The sequence below is a fragment of the Zonotrichia albicollis genome, chromosome 5, assembly GCF_047830755.1.
Source record: "Zonotrichia albicollis isolate bZonAlb1 chromosome 5, bZonAlb1.hap1, whole genome shotgun sequence".
In the NCBI taxonomy this organism is placed as follows: domain Eukaryota; kingdom Metazoa; phylum Chordata; class Aves; order Passeriformes; family Passerellidae; genus Zonotrichia; species Zonotrichia albicollis.
Window position 1 is genome coordinate 72,031,234 of NC_133823.1, and position 24,896 is coordinate 72,056,129.

Sequence of the window (24,896 nt, forward strand, 5' to 3'; positions counted from 1 at the left end):
CATTCCTTTCTGTGTATTCCCAAGAGGAATGGCTGCCTGAGACCTGGAAAAAACTGCTCCCCTGATGTGTGAGATTTCTGTTTGTTTGTTTTTGTCCTGTTTTCCTCAGTGCAAGTGTTGGGCTTAACTCAGGATAGGATATCATGCCCAGCCAGGCAGTCTGGGAATAGCTGGCAGTTGTGTCTGGGGGCAGGGGTGGGGGGCAAAGAAAGTGTTATTTTTGCAGAGCTGTAAATCCAGCACCTTTTGCCAGTGCTGCATCTTTTTTTATTGCTTGTTTCTAAGAAGGTATTGCTGCAACAGCACCAGCTGCAAACAAAATCTTGTTTGCTCCAAGTTCACCACAGGACAGGTCATGCATTTTGAACATTTGTGGGACACTCGCAAAGGAAATACAGAGCGCGCTTTCCAAAAGCTTCAGCTTGAAATGCAACAGTTTCCTTGCTGCCTGGAGCTTCAATGTCAAAGAGATTCTATTTTTAGAGAGGGATTCTACTCAAAGAACTATATAAGGCTGTGCTGGGGAGACCATTACTTTTTTATTATAGATGAGAGTATTAGTTACTCAGCTGGGAAGAAAAAATTCTGTATAAAAGTGACAACCACAAAGATACTCTCATCTGGTTCTCTTTTGTGGGTGAGAAGGAACTAAGATGACACCTGAAGACTCAATATTTGCTTTTCACTATTCCAGTTTCTTTCAACTGCTTGAAACAAGTGCTTTAGGCATTTAAAATGTCAGACAAGGCTCTTGATCTGAAGTGATGATGCAAGAGGGAAGAGATAACTCCAAGCAGAGTTTGATGCCAAAAGACAGCTTGCTATGCTAACATGTGACAACACAAGGGGGAACTCCACAAATAATCAATGTTTTATTCATGGAGAAACTAAGTAAAACGTGATGTTACAGATTCAGCCTTTACAGGTACATATTTATTAGTTATCCTGAGTACAAAGTGCACCTAAAGTGAATGAGTGCTGCAGCAAAGCCATCAGAGACAGTGGTCAGGTGGGCTCAGAATAGTAGTCATAGCTAATAGCAGGAAAATGGAAGAGTATCTGAAGTTCTGGCTTTGCTGGGGAGCCTTCTTCTGAAGCTTGATTTTTAGTCACATGGAATCACCCAGGAAACACCTAACTCTGTTACCCTTAATCTCTGGCTTTGTATTAATAGAGAGGAAAAAGATCTGTACAGAACTGAACAAACTTGTGTTGTCAATTCAAGTTCCCACTGTGATTTCTTCCACAGTTTGGAGAGGAACTGTTGGGCTTCTGGTCTGGTTGGACAATCATGACTTACAGACTGCTGGTGTTTGTTTACAACACAATGGTGTTGCTTAATCCTATTTGTCTCCTACAGCAGCATTTCAGTAAGAAAATGTTTCTTGTTTTGTTTTAAAGAAGTGCAGTCCAGGTGACACAGGTTTTAGCAGCTGTTGCCAATGTTAGCACAGCAGCTGGAGCCAATTTGGTTTTTGCTTGAGTAAGGACTCAATGAGGTAAGAGAACTAAATTAAGGACAGTGGATCCACTTCTTCTGTAGTCCAACACAGCTCCTGTGATGAATTCTGAGTTAGGGATGGGACTGAAATCATGCTGGTCTTACCTTGCCCAGAGTTTCTACTTCTGTTTTTCTATTGTCTGGCTAGCTGTGACATAACCTCTTTGGCTTTAGGGGAATAAAGTGAGGAACACCTACACTGAATGAGGGGTGAAAAGCAGCAGCTGGAAGTAATGTGTGCATTCCTGTAACAAAAGGAAAGGCAGTGCCCTTGGGTTGTGCAGAGGGTAACACAGGGCAGACTAGGAGGTGGCAAATTGGAGTACAGGCAGCAATGGCTGAACAGTTTGAACGAGGGAAATTCTTTAATCCACTCAGTGCACTGAGCCAGGAACAGCAGGAGAAATAACATCTCTACTTTGACCATTTTTTTATTATTATTATTTTTATTCAAAAGAAATAAAATTACGGGCATTTAGAAGCACACAGCATACTGATCCTGCCTTATTATTAACAGCATGAGAAGCAGTTCAAGTATGTGGGGGCCCAGGGGCACCTTTGCAGAGTGAAATCAGCGTTAGTGACTGACGCCGCTGCGGCCCGGCCCAGCTGGCCCTTGTTGGAGTTTGGGGGCTGCGCCTGAGGGACAGGGAGCGGGCCCTGCTTCCCGCGCTTTTCGCGGTCCCGTGCTGCTCCCTGGCGGCCGGCGCTGAGGGAATTGCAGGAATTCTGAGGCGTCATTCCTGAAAAACCCGCGGAACGCGGCCCTAACTCTGCTATACCGTCCTGCTAAAGGCCTTACGCGTTCTCCAGGAGGGGTCCGCACAAAGCAGCCTCCCACCCGTACGGGAGCCGAAAGTGCCTCTTCCCCGGGAATTGCCGCTGTCCCTGCCCTGAGGAAGCCCCCAGAAATGTCGCCATGGCCGTCCCCTCGTCCTTGCCCGTGTGCCCGCTGGGCCGGCCCGCCCTGCCGCAAAGGCGCGTTCCTCACTCGATCCCCTTGGCAGTGGCTCCAGGCAGGAATCCCGGGCTGTCTTTCCACAGTTCCTGGACAGTTTCCTTCTGGGATTAAACAAATCCCCGCACTGTTTCCCGAACGAGCAACTGCCTGAAGGTTTGGTAATTAATTCTGACTTTTGCTTGCTGTGCATTCAGATGGCAATGAACTTTTTCCTTCTCGTTTTTTAATAACAGACAGAGATTTTGATATTGACAAGTCATTTCTTAAAATGTTGTACGTCTGGTCAGTCATTTGTCTTAATGTATTCTTAAATAATTTCTCCAGTGTGGTTTCCACTGAAATTTTCATGCTTCACTTGTAAGATACTGTTCTGCACTTGAATTTGTTTTTATTTTGTTAGCTACTGTCCTATTAGGGAGATCAGAACTGACAGTTGGTAAATAACTAAAAGCTTCCATTTGATCAACATTACCTTTTTAATAATGACATAAATGTATTACATAGTGTTTCCATTAGTAAAATGTAAGTACAAATGTCTATTCCAAGATGATAATAAAGGACTATAAGCCCCAAGGCACTTTTGGACCTGAGAAAATGAAGTATTAATGAAGTATCTTTTTTGTTTGATTACAGCAAGGTATATAATCCTGCATCACCTGAGCTTTTGGCATTGGTTGGATATGTCAGAGAAAAAGCTTGAAACTCCTGAAAACCAGGGAGACACAACATCACATCTGAAATTTTAATTGTCATCAATTGATCATCTGAAATGGTTAGTACAAGAATACATATATGATCATTTTAATTGGTTTATATTTATATTTCCATTGCAAACTCTTTTAAAATATTAACTTCAAGATTTTGGTGCCAGTATAAACTCAATCTGCAATTTTTTCTGAAGCTTTGTTCCAATGTCTGTCTCTCATGCCCCTCTAGATAAACACACTTCTGTTTTCTGGGCTCAGTAGTCTCCAGTCATGTAAGACAGTAACATATTCTGCATGTTAAAAAGTTCCTAAATGATATATTGAGCCCAAGCACTTCTTTAGCACAAAAGAATAAACATTTCTTACTAAAATGCTGCTGTAGGAGACAAATAAGATTAAGCAACACCATTGTGTTGTAAACAAACACCAGCAGTCTGTAAGTCATGATTGTACAATTATTTCCTGAGGCCTCCTCTTATTAACTGAAGGTTAACTCAGCAGCACAAAATGCACAATGCTACAAAAACCAGCTGCATTGTGCATGTGTTTGTACAAGCCTGAATTTAGTTAAGAATAAAGATTTATTTGAGAAGCCACCAATTTCCAAAATATTGGTAAATATCTTACTACTCCTGGAGTCTTTTTGTGCTGCTGTTTTGAAACATATTTGCTGTGATACTTGCTCTGAGTGTCCAAGAAAGGAGTAAACAAACTGGGTAAAAGAAATGAGATTGAGGGGAAATGCTGAATAGTTATTTTTCTGTTGAGTACCTGCAAGTATTGTCTGATTGTACATGGCCATAAGTGTTTGTCATTAGAACTGAGTATTTAAACATCACATATAGAGAGCACCAGGCAAATGTAGGATAGGTTTTTTTGCCTTTTACCCCACTATCCTTGCTTTTTCTTAATACAGAAAAAATATTATAAATTTTTATGGAATTATCATAGAGCATGCATATAAAAAACATAACTGACACTATTAAAACCATACTTTGATGAATTTAACTGTCCCTAAGCTTTAGAAAGTTCTGGATTTATCTGAATGTTGATCACCACCAGAGGGCCCCAGTCTCTCTTAGAACAAACCAGATTATGTATTAAAATAGGGTAGTGAAATTTGGTCCGTTTTGATAATTACTGATTTTTTTTTTTTATTTTTTTTTTTTGCTCCTGTTGCTAAGGTGCACACACACACGCGCTCTGTGCATTTGTACAATGCAATATAATGTGGCTAATTATAACAACAAACACCTGCACGGTAATGGAGTGTTATTTCAGTGGAAAGCTTTGCCACCGGTGCAGAGTTTAATTGTGCTTGTCAGGCGAGCCTGATATTGTCCGATGAGAGGTTTCCGAGTCCGCTGGCGCTGCGGCTGAGGGTAATCTGTTCCCTGTGCTCCTCTCAAACACCAGAGGGCAGCAAATCCCCATGGAAGGAAAATGAAAATGACTGCTCAGAGAAAAATTATCATTCTCTTGCCATACAATCCCACTTGCTAGTCATTCCCTATCAGAAATGGCCACTGTAGGGCATACCCAAAGTAAATTACAATAAATTACATATATGGGTACCATGATATTTTGTTGGGTTTTTTGGTTTTGTTTGGTTTTTTTTTTTACTTGTCATAATTCAATTCAAAAAGCAATTCAATAAACTAAGATGATTTTGTAAGTAAGTGTAACTTGAAGGTCAGAGTACTGTTTGCTACACTGCATATGTTGTTATCTTGATATATTGTAAAAAGGAGCAGAGAAGCAAGGACAAGGGAAAAAGAAAAGGAGATAAAGTCAAAATTAAGACTCAGGAAAAGGAGTACTACAACCACAAAAAAAAAAAAAAAACATTAGCTGCAGCTACAGTAGTGGGTGGCTTTTTTGTAATTTTCCATGTCTGAATATTTTTTGGCAGAAGTGAAATATGAACACTAAGATCTGTTCAGATAGGCTGAGGATGATAAAAAAACCACAAACCAACAAAACACAATCAATCAAAAAACCCAGAAAGCTTGGGACTTTCCTTCATTAAAACTCTTTGCTCCTCAAAGCTATTGACTTTAAAACTCAGCTTGGCAAAGAGGAGTCATTTGATGTGAAATATTCCAGCAGCTCTTTATTAAAAGACATAATTTCTGATGGAGGTAAGCACATTGATATTGCACATTCAAAGCATTGCAAATTCTTCAGCACCATTTTCAGATTTCTTAATCTCTTTTTACAGTCTCTTCAGATTAATAGTAAGAATCACAAGTTTGATCTAGCTGAGATAGGGACATTTTGTCTTTTTTTTTGTTTTATCCTTACTAAGACCATTCTGATAGAGCATTCCTTATGCTTCTCTGTCTTCTCACGTGTTATTTGATGTGAGAACATGAGGCTTTTCACCAAATCTCCCTATGCAGGAAAGTATCCCCATGGGATTGAAAATTGGCTGTTATCATTAATGGCAGATCTCCTGTGAGTTTCTGTATTTCCTTACACAAAGCATACCACAATTTATTGCCAGAAGATTCTATCTTTGATTGGAAAACTACTCATGTTGTATTCTGAGACACCAGGGATGGAATTTCCTTACAAGCCTTTGAAGGCATTTATCATTATTGTCTGACTTTGCAGAGTTAGATCCTTTGGAAAATGGTTTTTGTTTTGTTTTTTAAAGTAACATTCTACATCCAAGCAGTGTTATATACTTATGTGAAGAATGCCCTTTTATTACTTCTTTTCATGAATCCCTCACTGAAGCAAGAGTGCACACATATAATTGACTAATGAGACCCCACCAGGTGTGATTGCTGGCATTGTGAAAGAGCCACATTCCAAATGATCTGGCAAGACAAAAAGTGGATTTTTATAGTTTGTTAGAGTAACACAAACTGTTTCACTTGGAAAATGGAATTTATAAATCAAGAATTGTCTTGTGGAGCCACAGAGGTTCTGGGGGTGCTTAGTGTGGTTCCAGACTGACTAAGGGAAGCCTGGGGCAGCAGGTAGGTGGTGGTGTTTTATGTTGTCTCCTGGGTTCTTTCCTTAGGAAAGGAGGGAAATGTGATCCTGGGCCATGTTAATAGGATAGCTCAATCTGCAGAACATGGGAGGTCATTATTTATCTTTACTTGGTGCTGTGAGTACCCTGTTGAGTTCAGAAGGATGTGGGCAAATTGGAAAGGGGCCAAAGTAGATCAGTAACTATGCTCCAAGAGTTACAAAGCATGACCTATGAGGAGGCTGGGGAGGAATTTACTGTATTCAGTCTTTCTCTTTTGGGGAAAAAATCCCACAAAAACAAGACTAGAGATGGGAGGGAGGACTTAACCTCTTCACAGCAGGGAATTATTGTAAGGAAGGCAGGAAAATTTTTGGTTCTTCTTTGTAGGCTTAAAACAGCAAGAAATCAACTTTTCAGTGAAGAAAATGTAAGCTTATATATTCAATATTTTTGAGGACAGTGCAGGACTTTGCTAAGTTAGGAGTCCTGGAAACTCCTTCACTGAAGGATTTTACAAGAGTTTAAGCAAATTTCTGTCAGGAATTGCCTATGCTGGTTTAATGCTCTGGGCTTGGAGCTGGTTTCAGTGAAGTTTAGCTCTGGCCACAAGTCCTGATTTATGGTGACTGAGGTTTTGACAAAGCCCCAGTGCAAGAGCTCGTCAGTGTGGTTGGGAGATGGGAGGTGTTTCAGCTCCAATCAGTGGAGGGCTCAAGCAGCCCCACACATCTCTGCTCAGTGCTAGCAACCTGTTGGAGATTTTTTCAGAAATGGCTCAGAAGGCAGCTGTGAGGAGCAAATTCTCACAGCCTGTTTCTGTAAACAGCAGAAGTTCTCAGGTTGTTTTTAATTACAAGTAAAAGTGACAAACATGAAGGCCTTGAGAACCTTGCATACCAGAGTTCTCAGGCAGCTTTCTCATAACAAGTGGATATTCTATCTTTGGCTGTTTTGGGAAAGCAAAAATAATTTTGAGAACCCAAATCTTGGTATTGGAAACATAAGGAGGGGTTGGTGTGTTATCTCTGACCTATTGTGAGCTCGGGTTTGCAATATGCATGAACTTAATTAACATGGTTATAAAAGGTGCCTGATTGATGAATAAAGTGGAGTCAGATGCTGAACAAGGAAGTTGGGTCTCTCCCTCCATCTTCAATAGCAACCCCCCAGACAATCTTATGGGAAAGGGAGAAAACCAGGCAGGAGCTCAGGCTACAGGACCTGACTGAATGTGGAGTTGCCACAGACCTGGAAAGGCCCCCACAAACACGTCTGGAAAGGTGCCCCAAACAGCCTTGGTTCATCTCAGCCATATTTGTGAGAGGAAGAGTGCCTGCAACATGAATGCTTGAAAACACAGAGCCGCTTTACCTCAGTGTCTGAAAAGAAATAATGTAAAAGAAGAGGAAATGCATTCCTTCCTGGAATAACTTAGCACAGAATTGAGACTCCATAAGGCCCAGGCTGACTTCACTCAAGAGGGCAGCAGCCACAGGAGAGAGTGTGTTATATAATCTCTGCCATTCTTCTGGGGTCAGTGCAGAAGCCACAGTCTGTGCTAGAGAGGATTCATCTTGAAAAGGTTACTCCACTTGTTGGTGGCTCTGCCAAGGTCTGGTTATGGAAAGTAAGGTTCCTGTAACTCCCAGTGCTTTTATCAGGCATCTGGCAAAAGAGATTTCAGATCACTTTTGCTATTGGGAGTGTAACTGCTCCCAAAGTATGGCTGAGATGAGTGAAATGTCTGGATGACTCAATGAACAAGTGCTTCATTTCTTTCCTGACCCAAGTTCACATCTAATACAGAGAGTCTGGAATGGCTTGGACGTCACCCTAATCCACTGCAGATGCTTGCTCACCTTGCACTTGGAAGGTACTTCATCACAAGCCATCTGTATTGCAGAGGCCCTACACACTGAGAAACAGCAGCTCAAGACTGAAACATTGAGGAGAGAACAGGCACACACACAAAAGACTTCTGGAAGTCTCTTCTTGTTACTGTGTGTTTGCAGTGAGATGTAGGAAACCCAAACAGTTCCTGACGTGAGTAATGTAAGGAAATGAACAGTTTGATTCAGCACTGCTGTCTATCCTCTCAATCAATTGCTGCATCTAGGCTTGCCCTGAGCACTGTGGCACAACAGCTGTGCTGGCTTCCTGCTCAGACTATCAAGTACCAAAAGGGCAGGAGATTTATTCAAACACTAATGCCTTGTAGAGAGCCACTGGATATGTATAAACTATGGCTTCAGCTCTGAGCAATAAATATGGGAATGTTGTACACCACCCCTCAAGTATGCACAGATATGCGTGGACCATGAAATGATCAAATCTTTCCCTACAGTTAATTATGACTAATGCAGAGATTTGTGCTTCATCCAGATCTGTTCCCCAGGTTTTTAAGGGAAAGTATCTATGTATTTAGAAGCATAGCATATGACAACAAAAGTTTGCAACATGCAGGATGCATTCTTATAAGGCACCAGTCACTTGTCTTTTAATGCTTGCTTGTAGACCAGCTGGATATTTGTTATTAACATGTTTTCTCAAATCTCTTGTAAAAAAGCAGAAATCAAGGGGGTTTTGATGATTACCTTGCTTGGAGGAAGTTGGTTTCATTATGTCCATTGTCATTTACAAAGTCTGCAGCAGTTCTAACATGATTCATAAAAAATGAAACTTCTTATACTTGAAGATACACCTAAAAAAAGCAGTGGAATGGGAGTTCTATTTCCTGTCCAATTCTGACAGTGGTTTGGGTTTTACTTTTTTATTTCCTTTCTAAGCAATTTCTTCTCTACCTCTGGGCATTATAGTGGTTTTGCATTCAGTGAGATCACCTACAGAAGACCCCTGTTTTTATCAGAGACTCCCCCTGCTTGATGATTATCCTGAATCATTCCTTGCTTTTTGGTACATTACAAAAAGAGGGAAAGCTGGAAGCATGCTATGCTGTATGGATTGCACAGCCCTCATATGGCTCCTCTGCTCTAATTCTCATGCTGAGGAAGATGAGGAAATCATCAACTAATCTGAGCAGAGACACACACAAGGCACTGGAGATCACTGTTCCTCTTACTGTTAAGGCCCTCAGACTTCTCTTTTCTCTACCTCTGCCTCTCATTTTTCTGTAATTCAGCTTTTCCATTCAAAGCACTAATGATTTTCAATTATAAATTGAGTAATGCCAACAGGAAATATGAGCAGTTGAAACCAGTTTTGACTGACCTAAAGTATTGTACTTTAAAGAGCTGAGAGTACTGCAGGTTGTGAAGTGAAAATTTATTCCTTTTTTTTTTTCTGGAACAATATTTGTTCTCTGCACTTCATTCCTCTCTGTTTTCACACCCAAGTGAAATGAACTGAGAAACCTTAAACCCAGATATTAGGAAGTTTTCTTACAATTAATCACTCTGAATAAGAAGCATCTGGTTCTGAGTGTACTAAATTTGTGGGAGAAATCATAAATGAGATGACATCTTATATCAGGGCTTTATCTTAACATAAACAAATAATTCTTGTATTTCTTTTGGAACTCTGCTGTCCCCAGTCAGAGATGAGAACAAACAAGACATTAGTTTTATTTCCCAGTATAAAAGTCCCTTAAAGCAATCTACTGGGAAAAGTGAGTCTGGAAACAACTTGCATTGTCTCAGCTATTTGGGTTGTAATGAATTAAAAAGGACAAAATTCTAATTTTAGTACTGTTTTAAGTAGGCTTGTGAGAATTCAAAAGAGGATTGAGGTTGCTCATTCTTAATAAAACAACTTTTAGCTGTGATTTGATTTTTTTTTTCCTTAAGAAGCAGCTTAGATGATATAAATATTGATTAGGGCACGGGTACAGATCTCCCTGCAGATAAGGAGGTGATCAGAGGGCGTTGTAACTTTGTGTTACTCCTTTTTATCTCACAGGACAGCCTGAGAGAGACAAGGGCAGGTCCAGCAGGGAGCTTGGCAACGGTGAAGATGGTGATGATCCTACATGTTATCTGTTCCCTTGCATGTTATCTGCTCCTCCCCAGCAGATTGCACCCAGCAAGTCCCTGAGATGCCTTATTCCATTCCCTCATTAAGGATAACGAGCTGGATTCGACATGCATCTGGAAAAAGCATTGCTTCTCCAGGCTGTATGCATTGCAGGCCCAAGAAGAGGCAAGGCAAAAGCAATATCTTTGCACTCACCCTCTGTGTAATGGCAACCATTGTCACCCAGCTGCAGAAAAATCTCCCCTTCCTTAAATTTTGCTTGCCAGATCAGACATTTCTCCTACTTTCCACTTAACACATCTCTAGCTGTATTCTGTTGAATCAGCAATGTTTCCTTTGTTTAAAAGAAATTTGTCTATCCTATAGCAAAACATTCCTCGTTGTTTTTCCTTCTTCTGTTTAGCTGAAATGTGCAGCCTTGCTCTGCAAGCATGGACTCAGGGATTTCCAAAAGCTAAAGGTCAGCCTGAAATCTCACAGCATACTTACTGTACAAAAGCCAAGCAAGGAAATGTTCAAGGAGTCTTTGGAGAGCATTATCCTAAAATATAAACTTAGAGTCATGGCAATCCCATGTGCCTCGTGGACAGTATTTTTTTTTTAACAAAGGATGTTATTAATATGAATTTTCTCATATCCTGAACTCTTAAAATAAAGCAGATTTAAGAGATCATTTTTAAAGTTATCCATTTTTCCACAGAATGTGGCTGTCACATTTTATGTGACTATGTATTTTAAACAGGTTAGATTGTTGTTTTTATTTAATGGCAAAGTCAGTTATTTTTTCCTCAGACCATATCTTGCACTCAAATACCTTCTTTCATGATGTGTTCTTAAGGTAAGCAGATATAAATACTGAACACATACTTTAATGTTCTATAATTACAGTGGATGTCTCAGCAGTGCTGCCCATCCTATGTAATTTCCTTATCAGGGAACACACTGGGATCTCCCTGGTCTCAAATGGCTGATTTACCATGATGACAAAGATATTTATTGACATTTTTGCCTGCTTAGTGCAGCTTAAAGCTATCAGGGAGAGTTCCTTTATGAAGTATAGAAAAATAGAAGTGCATGGACACCCACACACATTTTCAGGTGACTAATGCTGTTGCTGAAAGGAAAATGCATCCAGCAAATCTGCTTGTAATTGGACCTCACTCAGTGCTGATTCTTCCAAAGCTGGCTAGAAAAAGGCATACTAATGCCAATCAAAATTGCTTATATTCTGCTGTGAGAGAGTGGGAATTCCTGTTTACTATCCTTAGTATTCTCCACAAAAAGATGAAAGTATTGTGAAAACTGTGAAATGTGTTCTTTCAGTAAGAAAATTGAGTGCATCTCAGTAGCACGTGGGCCAGGGAAATTGAATGAGGAAGGAAGATCCTCAGGAAACTGTTGCCTAAATATGTCCCAAAAAATGGGACCCAGTTTGTTTGGAAGCCTGGTTCCTTGTGGTCTACTGAAGCTAAACAGCAGGGGAACCCATAAACTGTGTTAAAGAGTGAAGCAAGTTAGAAAACTTCAAAGTCATTTTGTCCAGAAGTAGTCATTAGGTCACTAGTGGTTTTGGGGGATTTTTTTCCTTAATCTTTTTTTTCTCTCCAGCCAGATCAGATATGAATAGACATACAGTATGGGGGACAGCCTGCAATGGCTGCAGTTGGAGCAGAATCCACACCTTGTACAGCAGTTTCACATTCCACTTAGAATCCATAAACTCTTCTTTCCAAACTTTTGTTTTAGCTTCAGTCCTGCCAATTTTCTGTGCTAAACCAGCTGCAGTTAGCATTGCTAGCTATGTGTATTTTCCTCTGTGACTGTGCCCTTCTGCTGCTCAGCACTGGGGCAGAACCTCTGGAAGGGTTCTCTGGGTTTGTATCCTCAGCTCTGCTCAAGCCCAGCCCTTGAGTGTCCATCACTGCTACCCTAAAAGATAAACTGGTGACTGGCAACCAGAGCATGCCAGCCCAGCTCTGGGCTGCAGCACTTCTGTAAATCCACAGGGAACTTGGGCTCAGCCAGACCCCAGGCTTCATTCCAGCTCTCTTTGATGTAAAGGCACTGCCTGAACTCTGGACAAAGTGGGACGTGAATAAGATGAGAGCAATAATTTTTAGTGCTTTACATCTATATTACACTTCTAAAGTTTAACAAGGCTCAGGCTTTTTATCTCTTTTTTTTTTTTCTCTCTGTGGAAGACTAAGGTTATTAACTCTTTCCATTTTATCATTGTACATTTTTACCTACACACTATAGTCTCCTGCTGCTAAAAATTCCTTCCCTCAGCTCTGTTCTCCTCTTTTTCAATGTTTATTTTTTTTATGTGGATAGATTCATTCCCGAGATATCTTGTCATCTCTTTGTGTATTCAATGTGATATCTTTTCTTAAATTATTAAACTTGTCTCCTAGAAACAAAAAAACCCCAAAACCCCAAAAGATAGAACTCAAGTTATGATTCTCATGTAAAAGGAAAAAAAAAATAAAAATCCATGTGTTGTAGATGCTGAGAGGATTTTTTTTTTTTTGGACCAGTACAGCAAATACCACCAGCATTAATTTGTAGAGTCTCATAAGGGCTTGTGAAAACCTCCAATTTTGTGGCAACAGAATCCTTACAAAGAAATTTTTACTCCTGTTGGTTCTGTTTTGTGCTGCATTTGAGGATTGTAACTGTGTAACAGTTCTGAGCACTGTGGCTCAGCCAGCTGGATCAGCATTATTGTGAGCCTAAGCTGATAGCTGCTGTATAAATTAACGGTGTATATTTATACAAATCATCTGCTTGAGCACTCTGGGGGGTTATTGTAGGGGGATACAATATAAGTCAATAAAGGTAGTATAGGAAGTAATCTTACTCCCTAAAGAGTTGCAGCTGGGTTAATTATTCAAGATTAGGAGCAGGCCTGACTTTAACAGGCCACAGCTGTAGCCAATAACAAGAAGAGTGTTATGAAAGAGTGGGTTGGTTGATTGAGGGGAACTGGAGTCAGTTGGCTGTTGTGAGAAGGAGGAGTCAGTGCTGAGAGGAGCTGCCTGTGAGAAACATCAAGGAGGTACCAAACTCTAGCAATGTGGAACCTTTGCAATGTAATTGTCGGATCTCAAGATCTCAGTCCTGAGATGCTGAGCCTCTGAGACTACCTTGGGGGGCTCGGGAGTCCTGGAATGTTGCCAGAAGTGTCTGGTGGCTGGACTTTGGTCCTACACAGGAGACGACAAGGATGAGGGCTTCACCGGGTGAATGGTGAAGGGATTAGTTAATTAGAGGGTGAGACACAGGGTTTAGGATTTCTGTACAGGGGGGTTTGGAGGAGTAAGATGGAGGAATTGGGGTGTGTCCTGTCCTCCTTCTTCTTCCTCTTCTCCTCCATCTTCTTTGGCCACGGTGGCACCTTTGGATTGGTTATTACTGAGAGTACACCGAGTTATAAGAATAGATGGTATTGGGGAAAAATGATAAATATTGTACACGTAACCATGGGTATAAAGATAGGTGGCTGCCCGGGAGGGCAGTGTGCTCATGGCTGGCTGCTGAGCAGATCTCTGTTCGGCTGAAAGAACATCTTTTAGATAAACAATTAATAAACATAAAAACCGAAAGAAGAACTGAAGCCTCTTCTCGTCCTTCGATACGCGGGCTGCCCCAAGGCCACCCCGGGCCTTCCAGGCCCCTCAAACAGCCGAGATAACCGGACATGTAATGACAGCAGGTTATCACTGTTGTTATTTCACATCATGTGCCACTTCTGGCTGAGAGAGTAGGTAGGAATCAATGTTTGTGAGTTGTAGGTTCAGTCCCAAAAGATCTGAAAAACACTTCTTCCAAGATTCTTTGACAAATCTTGTCCCTCTTTACATTATCACGGCGTAATGCTCCATGTTTTGTTGGTTGCTTATTTGTAGTTCCAGATTCTAAGCACAAATATTGTTTTCTGTGTATTTTGTAATTGCTCTATGTATAGCTTGTGCAAAGATGCTTCTTCTACAAGCATAACTGACCCTAATGTTGAATAAATAAAATATTGTAGTAAATTAGATTTATTTTTTACAGATGTTCAAAAGCGGGAGGTGGAGGTGACGCTTTTCCTTCATTTAATTATAAACTCTGAAGTATGTGGTTTTTATAGTTTCACATTTCAAGACCACAAGCATGGCTGTGAAAACTTAAATTTTGCTTTCTCTGGGTCTGTCCATATCAAGAGCTTATATGCTTGATAATTGAATTAAAATGAACTAATACAAATCTCCTTGCTGAATTCTGTTGAAATTGCTCTGTTTCACTTAGTTCCACATGAGAACTGAAGAAACAACAAAGCAATTTTATGCTGATTTAAAACTGAACTAAGCTCCTTCAAGCTTGCTTATTTGTGAAAAGGTTTGCACTACTCTATGAAATGCAGTGCTGAAGTCTGTTATGGATATTTGGCATTCCTTCAGGTGATCCCCACAGGAACATTTGCTTCCTACAGAAAGTGAAACCACAATTTAAAAAACAGTATTCAATTACTTTTCTGGTTTTAAGGTTCTTTTTATTTTTTTTTTTATCTGGAATTTAATGTTTAGGCAAGATTACAAGCTCTGATGGAAAATTAGTAAGGCTGAATTACTTTCAGGGCCTCATAAAGGGTTCCTGTCTCATTACTCAATGAACAGAAGTATTTTTGCAGCCAGAATTTAAATTATTAGAGGATCAACTGATTTTTCTCAAAGTATTGTGACTGTAGTGGCTGCTCTATGATTAGGATTTATTATATGAGGAATTTGCTTTTAGCCTTGGGGATAATCAGTACTTCACAAGTTTGAGAAAACATCAACGCACATATGGACAGAAGGTAAATCAGAAAGCTTCTTTTTTGATGTTTTATCAATTAAGTCTTCTGCCTGTATTTCCTTATTTAAGGAGAAGTTTTACAACTTTTGAGAGCAGGTGCTCAAGACAATTTCTGTGGCTGTGCTTAATATATTCAGAACACAAGATTTTGTTCCAGGTGCTGTAATTAGTCTACACTGGTTTAGAAATGGCTCCTTATTGCAATGGATGCACTGTGAAAGTCACAAAAGCACATAACACTGTATGGTGCTCTCAAAGAAAAAAAACCAATCAGCATTAGTTTACTGACCAGAAGCCAGAAACAACAACTAGATTTTAGAAATTAAATACCATTATATTAGAGGAGCACTCACACAGTATTTCATGTCTTTTGTACTCACTCTGGGTTCCTCTTGAACGTGTTGAACATTTATGATGGAGTTGGGGATTGGCTGACACTTTAGAAATGCTTCATTCATTTATCTCTATAAGTGCTAGGTGGGACCTTTTTTTCCCCAGGAAGAGGAAAGATGGATAAAAAGATCTATATGTGGATATTAGCAGTAAAGCTGTTATTATTAATCCATTTCCACAAGTGTCTGATGGGATTGAGGCATCTCCAGTGCAGTTTTAAAAACTTGAATTGATACAAGGCCTGTATGATCAGAGCAGCTGCTTTAGAAGGAAAGAAAAGGATGTGGGGATTCAGATGGGAATCACAGAACTTGTGATCATGAAAGATCATACCAACTTGTCATAAACCCTCTGTGAAAGCCTGAGAGAGAAAGACCTAACCAACAAGATTTTTGACCTCTAAACAAAAAGAAAACAGCAGTACTGAAGGTATTGATTGCTCAGAGGGAAAGAGAATTCAGAAAGGGTGGTCTTTGTTGGATTTGGGTGCCCTGTGTCACTGTGATAATGAGAATGTGGCCGTGGTTTGGCTTGTGTTGAAAACTCTTGTATCATATTTGTTGATCTTGTCTTAAAATGAAACCACAGTGGTTCCTCACAGCTCCTCTTTAAGGATCTTGCAGTTACTGGTGGTGGCAGTTGTGTGTTTCCTCCTTTTTTTACCCTTTTTTAAAATTTTCAATTCCCCAAAGAGTTTTGTGGTTTTGTTCTTGCATTCCGTGTTCCTTTCTTTTCCTTCTCCTCTCCACTCTAGCCAGCTGCTTTTGGGAGGGGCAGGCATAGCCACTGACTTGCAGTACATGTTTTCATCTCCTTATAACCCTAGGGAAGATGATAGGCAGCTGACTTCTGTAGGAGGAGAGAACAGGAAATCTTGTCTTATAGGAAAAGATGGTTTTGTTGTTGGATTTAAAATGAAAATGACTCTGGTCCTCATTCAAGAGGAAAGCTTGTGATTGTAATAATGGTTTAGAGCTCAAACTGTGAGAGACAGACAATTTTAAGAAAATGTGACCAACATAAAGATGAGTTAGGGTAGTCTTAATGCAGGCTCTTTGTGTGTTTGAGGAAAGCAGAAAATCCACTAGTGCAGGGTTACAAAGATGAACTTGTTTCATGTGGTTTTAATCTAAGCTGGGCTGCCTGGAATTAAGGGTCACCACCCTGCGAGGCACCTTGAGAAGAACTGCTGTTTCAAATAAGGCCATTGCTGACATGAATGTGCACTGAAAGTTATGCTTTGTTAGAAACCAGGCATAACAACCAAACCAAACAAAACCAGAAAGAAAACCCACACATCAACAGGATATCTCAATTTGTATTTTGCAGTAATTTATAGTACAGAAGAGAAGGAATATTGTTTCATTGTCCAAGAAAACGAAAAATTTAACTTGTTCAGGCACATATTGCACAGTAATGATTCCGAGCAGCTCTGAGGCCAAACCACACTTGAAAAACTTGGCTGGATTTGTTCTCTGTTATATCCCCTGCACCCTGCTCCCACAGCTGGCTGCAGCATCCTCCTTGCCTCTGCTGGCTGCTGCACAGCCCTGAGCTTGGGCTCATCAATCTGCTCCCACCTGAATGAACGTGTGCAAGCAGCTCCTGCACCCTCTGCCGTGCTCCCAGATCCCAGCCTGGGATACAGGGACAGACAAACTGTTGGAAATTCAGTTGCTAGAAAATAGAAAAGTACAAAACTATGGCTAATTCTAAGTCTTGCACTTGCACAGATAACAGTGTCTTTGAGCTTAGCTGTAGTAAGATAACAAACAGAGAAAGAGACATGAGAAAAGAGAGATGTAACTCCTAAAGAATGAAGAAGAGTTGATGGTATAGTTTAACCAATAGATTGCTTGGCTTACAGAATATTCATAAGCTTATTACTCGCTGTATAAGTGTCTGATGCTCTCTTCAATAAATGGAATTTGCTTATCACTCATATTGAGTGTCTGAGTCTCCCCTCACTGACAAATAGCTCGACCCCAGCAAAGGCATTTCTCTGTGACAACAAACCTCCCTCACACTCAGCCTGACAGACTTCACATATGCCAGAGCCCTTTGCAGACCCACAGCTCATCAGGTGCCACAACTTCCTCTGGCAAGAGCTCATTTTGGGGGTCTCAGAGGTGATGCTTTCTCTGCACTCTGATAGGGAGGAGATAAAGATTCATCACAACTGCGTCTTCAGCTGATTGTAAAAAAGCAAATGTGAGTTCAGTGTGCAGGATTTGGATCAGAAGTTAAAGATACAGTTGTTTCTGTCAGTAATACTGCTACCACCCAGCGTCATTTTTTAAAAAAAAGAGATAAAGATAACATTAGAAACCTACAGCTCCATGGTTTTGGTCTAGGTTTTGCATTTGGTTTAATCTCTTGACATTAAAATAGAGTTGGACACAGCTTAATACAATGCAGTTTTACCAGGTCACGGGCACTTGTTCCCTTGTTGCCTAGCTATCCTGAGTACAAATAAACAAAGCATTCAAGGTAGGCACAGCTCTGGATGGGGAGAAGGGCTTCAATGTTGTTCTGTAAGACTTAACTAAGCAGATGAAAATAGGTTCTGACACATTTATCCTAGGCTTTTCTGGCACAGAACTAGCCTTGTTGTTTGGCCAAAAATCGTGTCAAATTCATGTTAGGATTAAAAAATGAACTCATCCGAGGAGAAAAAGCTCCAAGATAAGAGTGCAGTAACATATGACAGCACTCTGTGTGATCCTGCACCAATGGTTACTTGTCCAGTTTCTTAGCAAGGGGATTGTTGGATGTCTCTGTGGGCACTGGAGCCATCCTCCCCCACAGTGGCCACAGGAGATCTAACAGCACAGCTTCCAGTTGGGATTCATAAAGTAATTCCAATGTGCTTTGCCCCTTGCATCCTACAGAGATTTAAAATCAAGTTTGAACAGAGAACTGGAAGCCTGGAATTTCCAGTTACCTCTCTTGACACAAAAGATTTAATGATGAAGGACTATCATAAAAGGAGGAGGCCAAGAAATTGTCTAGATAGGGCCAAAAGGTAGTTGCACATTTAAGGTTATTTGAATTTGAATCTCTAGTGATCTTAAATTGAAAATTTGGATTTATGTAATGTGGGGGACAGAGAAAACAGAAGGAAAATACCAAACACTTTTCCAGTATTTCCACTTATTAAGCAAGGGAGCCCCAATGCCCACTGTTGAGGAATGGGGTATTGGGGCCTGACTTGCACTGAGTAGCATGATGTTCTTAAAGGAGCCCACAAACCACTGCCAAGCACACCTGGGATCACTTGTTTTCCAAATTTAGCTGCACAAGAGGAATTGCTATCTTTTCTCACCCAAGCTTTGAATACAATCCAGTCATTCCAAGGTTCATGCTTAGAACATTTATGTTGTGTGAGAATTTGATCTTGAGATTTATGTACTTTACTATGTTGTGTACAAATGTAGCAGATCAGCAATACTAACAAATTCTGCCTGAAAGGTGCCAGCAAGAGGCTTCTTCCTTTAGGAGCCTAACAGATCCTTTGCATCCTCCTTATGGACAAGCAGTGGAGCAGCATTTGTGCCTGTGTTCTCCTACTGCCCTTGGAATGAAGCTCATTGTCATTTTGGATCAGCTTGCAGTTACGTTATTGAATCCAGACAAAGAAATCTAGACAGAAAAATTTCCTAAATAGGACAAGATGGTTGCATGGTAATGCTCTAAAATGCAGCATGCAATAGATTGCCAGAACGTGAGTATATTTTTGTTTTTCCTTCTGCCTGCCAAGGCTAGTTAAGTGCTGAAGCATAACAGTAATAGCATCCTGTAACAGGATGTTGCTCTTTGCAAGCATCTATAGGTGATTTTTGCTGGGAACAGGCAACTTCTGTATTTCATATCAACACTTTCAAAGACGTGTTTGGCTGATGGTTGTTTGAATAGATAACATGTAAATTATTCAATGTTTCATTTGTATACTCTTCTGTTTTGGGACACCTTGTCTGTAGGGCCATAAAAGTTCTTTTATGGCTGTCCCTGATGCTGTTTTCATTTGGGGTTTATTTGGTGTAAGGAGTAGAAGTAATACTAGGATTTTTCTAGAAAAGCTTTAACCTTATTGAGAGACAAAAACCCCCAAATAAATTTGGCATGTCTTCAAAGCTCTTTCAGCTTTCAGATGCCTCCTTGTTCTATAGTCCAAACAGTTTACTTAGACCCCCCCACTTGCTGGCTGAAGTAAATTTGCTCAGCTGCATAAATGAGAAAGAATTTCATACTGAGTATGTTTGAAGGCTTGTGAACCAAGTGTAATCTACTGCTATCATCATTTACGTCTTCTTGTGCACACAGTGTTTGTAGTGAAGCAGTTAATACATTGCAGTTACTGTTCTTCCCTGTTTGATAACCCTCACAATCCCAGCCTGAACTTTTGTATTCATCCTGCATCAGGGCTTCCCAGTACCTGGAATGGTTTCTTTCAAACCTGCCTGTTGAGTTCCCTTCCTTAAAATACCTGACAGATGAAGGAATGGAAGTGCCAGGAAAGATGTGTCTATGCCATTAAACAGGGGGAAGCACAGTGGAGCTGTATCCCTTGGTAGAAATGACCAAAAAGACAACCCTAACAGCCCAGCTGATGTCAGAATAGATCTAGCTGGTGTATGTAGAAGGATTTAGAAGAAAAGAACCAGAAAACAAAGGAGAGAGCAGAAGAAAATAGGGCCCAGGTTAGGAGTTAGGGTAGACCAAGCAATAGGAGGTGTTTGAAGACAGCTTCCTAGACCAAGGGAATTATCCAATTAATTGGATAATTATCCAGTTACCGTTGTAGAATTCAGGGGTGGAAGCTGTGTGCTTATGTGTCTGTGCAAAAGGAAATCAGAGGAGCACACTGTGGGTGCCAGAGCCCACAGAGGGATGAGGGACTGTGAGACATTAGATGAGGTTCTGACTGCAAAATGTGTTCAGAACTGATCCACTTAACAACTCAGCTGTGATAAAGGCAGATTTGCAGGTAAGAGCAGTAGTTGGAAACCCAAATCCTAGCTATTTCCAGAAAAAGCTGTATCTGACTCATAAGTTTAGGCCCTGGGCTGTAATCTGGGACTGTTCTGTGTGGATTCATAACTCATCCCTGCCCCTCATCAGCTCTTTGTAGCTGCTGCAATAATTACTGGAACCAGCTCTTCCAATGGAGCCCTTCAGCACGTTGCATTGCCATTAATCAGTTCTGCTAATCACTATGAAAACTACACTTGGTGTTTCTGAAATGAGTTTGCTGGAGCAATCCTGGGCCCAAGCTAAGAATTAGGTCCTGGCATCCAAATGCCTCAAAATGTATAAGCACAAAATATTACAGATTTCTCACCCACATTGCAGGAGTTTAAAATGGGTCAAACTAGGAAATTTGAGTAATATTTCTGATTTTGTGTTTTGTACTCCATCTTTAACTCCACTAGAGTACACTTTGATTAATAGAACTTGTTGTTACCCTTGTTCTGTGCACCAGGCTATTTTTTTTTTCAGAAATAATTATTGCTGCTATACACTGAGGTTTGAAACTGGCTGTGCTTTCTCTTGCAGTTTTGATTTTAGCTATTCTAAGGAGCATGCTAAAAATGTTGTTTTACAGCTGTGGCCGTATCTTGCATGTGTACTGTCAAAAATGGACTAGATTGACATTTAGTAGTTTAGCTCCTGGCAAGAGCTGGATATTTGTCAGCACCACTGGGTCCATAACCAAAAAAGGTATTAGTTGAAGAAAAAAACATTTCAAACAATTTAGGTTTCTGCTCCTGAGTGCAAAAGAGGCAGGCAAAAGATATTTTATATTATGAACGTGGAGATTTTCCTCCAGCAAAAGTATCTGATAAGTTTTCTTCCATAAGGGTTGGTTTAAATTTAGGCTTTCAAAATACACCAAGTTGGAATTCTGATGGTGCTGTGTGTAAATTTGTGTTGCTATGAGCTGAGGCTGCCAACTAATGCATAGGAGAACTCAGAAACCAAGAGAGTGGAACACTAAGTGGAGGCAACAACAGGAAAGGGACTTGGGGAAAGGACTTTACTTTCAAGTTGTGTGCTTGACCTCTGTCAGTCCTTTGCTCTGCAGTAGGAAAAATATAAACTAAACCATTGGCCTTTGCAACTTTGAGGAGGCTGCTTTACAGGAACTTGTCATTTTCAAGCTTTGAAGGAAATGGGAGCTCAACTGCAAATTCCACAGCAGTTTGAGGTAACATTTTTATGGACTATCACTACACTTCCTTTGGAGTCTTTTTTCATATACAAAATGTATGATGCTTCCTGCCCTGTCATTTTTGATAGGATTGTTTCCTTCATTTCTTGTCATTGCCTTGTGTTTATCTTCATTATCCTTTTTTCTTTTAGGCAGGAAATCATAATTTGAGAATACCATCTAAAAGCCAAAGTACTTCTTTATTCCACTTGTAAGTATTTCTGTTGTTTTTGCTGAACATTGTATTATTGCCCTGCATATATGAGCTAGCAATCTCTTGCAGTAGGTGCTCTTCTCATAGCTATTGCTGTGCATTACTGTGTTTTTTTCACTTTGATTTTTCACATAGACATGAGCATCTGCAAAAGCTGCCACCAGGGAAGTCTCAGCAGCAGGGAAATGCACTCCTGTATTGCTCAAAGAGCCCACTTGTCTCAATGCAAGCAGCACTTTCTCACACCCAGTTTCTTCCTAAATCTCTGCCTTTAGTATGAAGTGCAGTGGCTGTTAGAAATAAATACTAGGTGTTTGCTGGCTGGTGAATACCTATACCAATGCCAAACAAATTAAATCTACAGTCCAGGAAATAGTCAGGATGCTTCCTTTTAAATCAAGAAAATTGCTCTCATTAAATCAATTAGGTAGCACTTAGAGGAAAATGGATCCAGGATATCCGAAGGCATTAGCAAAGTGTTGGGTTGTTTCTACTCCATTAGGGTTATATCCTGGTCAGGTTTGATCAGGATATTTGGAAAATCTGGAGCCATTCCACCGAGGAACCCTTGCCCTCTCTGCAGGTGTTCAGCAGAAGGGGGAAGGAAGGGTTTGCTCTCAGTCCTGTTCTCTGCTGCTGCTCCTGCTGCTTCCCTTTGATCACAAACCAAGGCAGAGCTCCTCAGTCTCTGAGGGCAAAGCAGTGCCTTGCTGTACCTGTGATTCTGAAAGATGGCCAAGGTGGGTCCCTGCCACGTGTGCCAGCCTAAACCCAGTCCCCTCCTCAGCACATTTGCAACTGTGCAATGCAGTGGCTCATGTCAGAAAGCATGAATAGCTCAATATGGTGTAAAGAAATCTGTAAAGGCTCCAATTTCTGTGGTCATAACCCTTTCTGATTTAGGGAAACTGTTTATTTTAATAGTTCACTTTGTTCTACTGATGCACTCTAATTGAATTCAGCTGAATTATTTCCCTCTCTGCTGCCAGCCTTCGCCCTCCTGCAGCTCCCTGGCAACCAGGTCCAGGGCAGGCCTTTAAAAGAGGCACTGCAGGCTCTCTTCTGCAGCCTGTGGAAATATCACCCTCCTCATTATCAGGCAGAACACTCTCCAGACTATTGTCAAGAATGAGCCTCCTGTCCCAGCTGGCCTCCCATTCCCAGCAGCAGGACCCTTCCCAAATAGCAACCTCTGAGGTCCCCACAATGAACAGCACTTTGGGACAGCAGCAGCAACAACAGCCTCACCCACGTGTTTTTAAAATGTGAGATTTGTAAAATATGTATATATATATTTTAAATCTATTAAAATAGCCAAATTCTATCATTTGTCTATCCACAATCTACTGCAGTGGTAAATTTTGACTTTGCCTGGAGATCTCCCACCATCAAAGGTACCTCATAAAGCATCAGCAGTGCTTGTCTAAGCTCCACTGTAAAACCTGGGCTAGACTGGAAAGCACAGAGTCATTATTTCTGGGTTTGCAGAAAGAACTGAGTGCTTGTGACACATCTGTGAGCTTTGTTTGGCCCAGGGCATTCCCAAATGGTCCAACATGAGCAAGCTGGAAGTGGGGTGAAGAGGGTTTTGAAGCTTTTTTTTTTAAAACTTGTCTTGAAGAGTGCAGGACATTCTAGCTATGTTCAGAAGATTCAAATGCTGTTAGCCTCATGGCAGTTTGAAATATTCAGCATTCTCCTGTAAAATTCCTAGGAATGGGAGTCCAGATACCTCAATAGTCTTGCCAAATTATGATTTTGCTTTCCAAAGGTGAAACTCCCATTGAGATCACTTGGTCACTTTCTAAAAACTTCAGCCTCAGTTGAACTAGGAGAAACACTCAGGGAAAAGTTTCATAGTGCCTCAAGCATGAGAGAATGATAAAAAAATTTCTACTAGCATTTTGGGAAACTTTATATAAATGGACAACATTAGAAATGAACTTGGAGACAAAACCCACCTAATAGTCTGAAATTTAAGGGAATGTCACTTGACTACAAGGGAAAAATTCCTTTATATTGTATATACACAAAGGAGAAGGAAAATAAAAATTTTATAAAATTCTCTTGCTAGATTAGCAATATGCAAATAACTAGTGCTGAACTTGGAAAGAAAATGGCATTTTTCCATGTTTTGCATGGAGCACCTGTAAAAAACAGCCAGCATCTCTGACCCAGCTATTGCATGAGCAAGCCTGCACTTTTCAGTGCATGTTCCTAAGATGATAACAGAGTTAAAAAACCCTGTTAAAACTTTGCTTTATGAGACATAACCCCAGTTTCTACCCCTGAAAGGCAGGATACTCAAATGCTGCAGCACTGAGAGAAGTAGAACAGTAAAGTGGCATGCTGAAGACATGATTTCATTTCTAAAACTGGGAAAAACTAAGATGAGGGCTGTAAGGAAAGGATGTAGAATCATAAACATTAACAGCAGTTTTTCTGTCCTAGCTTTACTATTGTATCCTTTGTGGCATTGCAGGGAATAATGCAATAATATTTCCTTGTGTTATTTGCAGTCTCTACTGTGCACAGCACCAGTGTTGTTTTATTGGAATAATGTTATAATTGTTAACAGTTTAGCTGCTAGTGTTGGTGTTTGGGGGGATTCCTGAGTGCATGGGCTGCAGCAGCAAAGTCCCACTGGCCCCACAGCTGAGTAGGAGATCATTCTCCAGCTCCATGTCTGCTTTTGGCAGCCAGTGATTTTTGGGTGCATGCAGGAGCTCACTGCCAGACCAGACCAGAATAAAGTAAATTAAAATTTCCTTAAGAAAAGGGATTTCTGTCTTATCTATAGAACTGAAACTAGGGCAGAATGTTTTAGTCTTTGCTGACCTTTTCCCCCTTCTCTTCAAAACACTACAGTATTAGGTTGAGTTACAGCATTCTGAAAAACTTCATCTTTTGCTCTTTCAAACTATCCTTATCATGCCCAAAAGAGAAGATAATTTGGTTTGGTTTTATTAAAAATCCTTTCTGAACTTTTTACACTGTAGCTATTCTTCCCAAATGACTCATACAATAACCATTCCCAGTTTGTAGTCAGTTCTCCAAAGAAGCAGCAGAAAAAAAGAACAACTTCCTTTTAAGGGAA

At 40.5% G+C, this 24,896-nt stretch overlaps 1 protein-coding gene and 1 long non-coding RNA gene across 3 annotated transcripts in view; one reads left to right on the forward strand and one right to left on the reverse strand.

Moving 5' to 3' along the window:
* Positions 1-24,896, reverse strand: part of SYNPO2 (synaptopodin 2) — a 76,615-nt gene that overhangs the window by 36,099 nt on the left and 15,620 nt on the right. The gene's annotated exons all lie outside the window — the stretch shown is intronic.
* The window catches only part of LOC102074373 (uncharacterized), a 35,600-nt gene continuing 12,290 nt past the window's right edge, over positions 1,587-24,896 (forward strand). The window contains exons 1-3 of the long non-coding RNA XR_012580591.1: positions 1,587-2,615; positions 3,096-3,234; positions 21,738-21,796. This is a non-coding gene — a long non-coding RNA (uncharacterized LOC102074373). The remainder of the gene's footprint in view (positions 2,616-3,095; positions 3,235-21,737; positions 21,797-24,896) is intronic.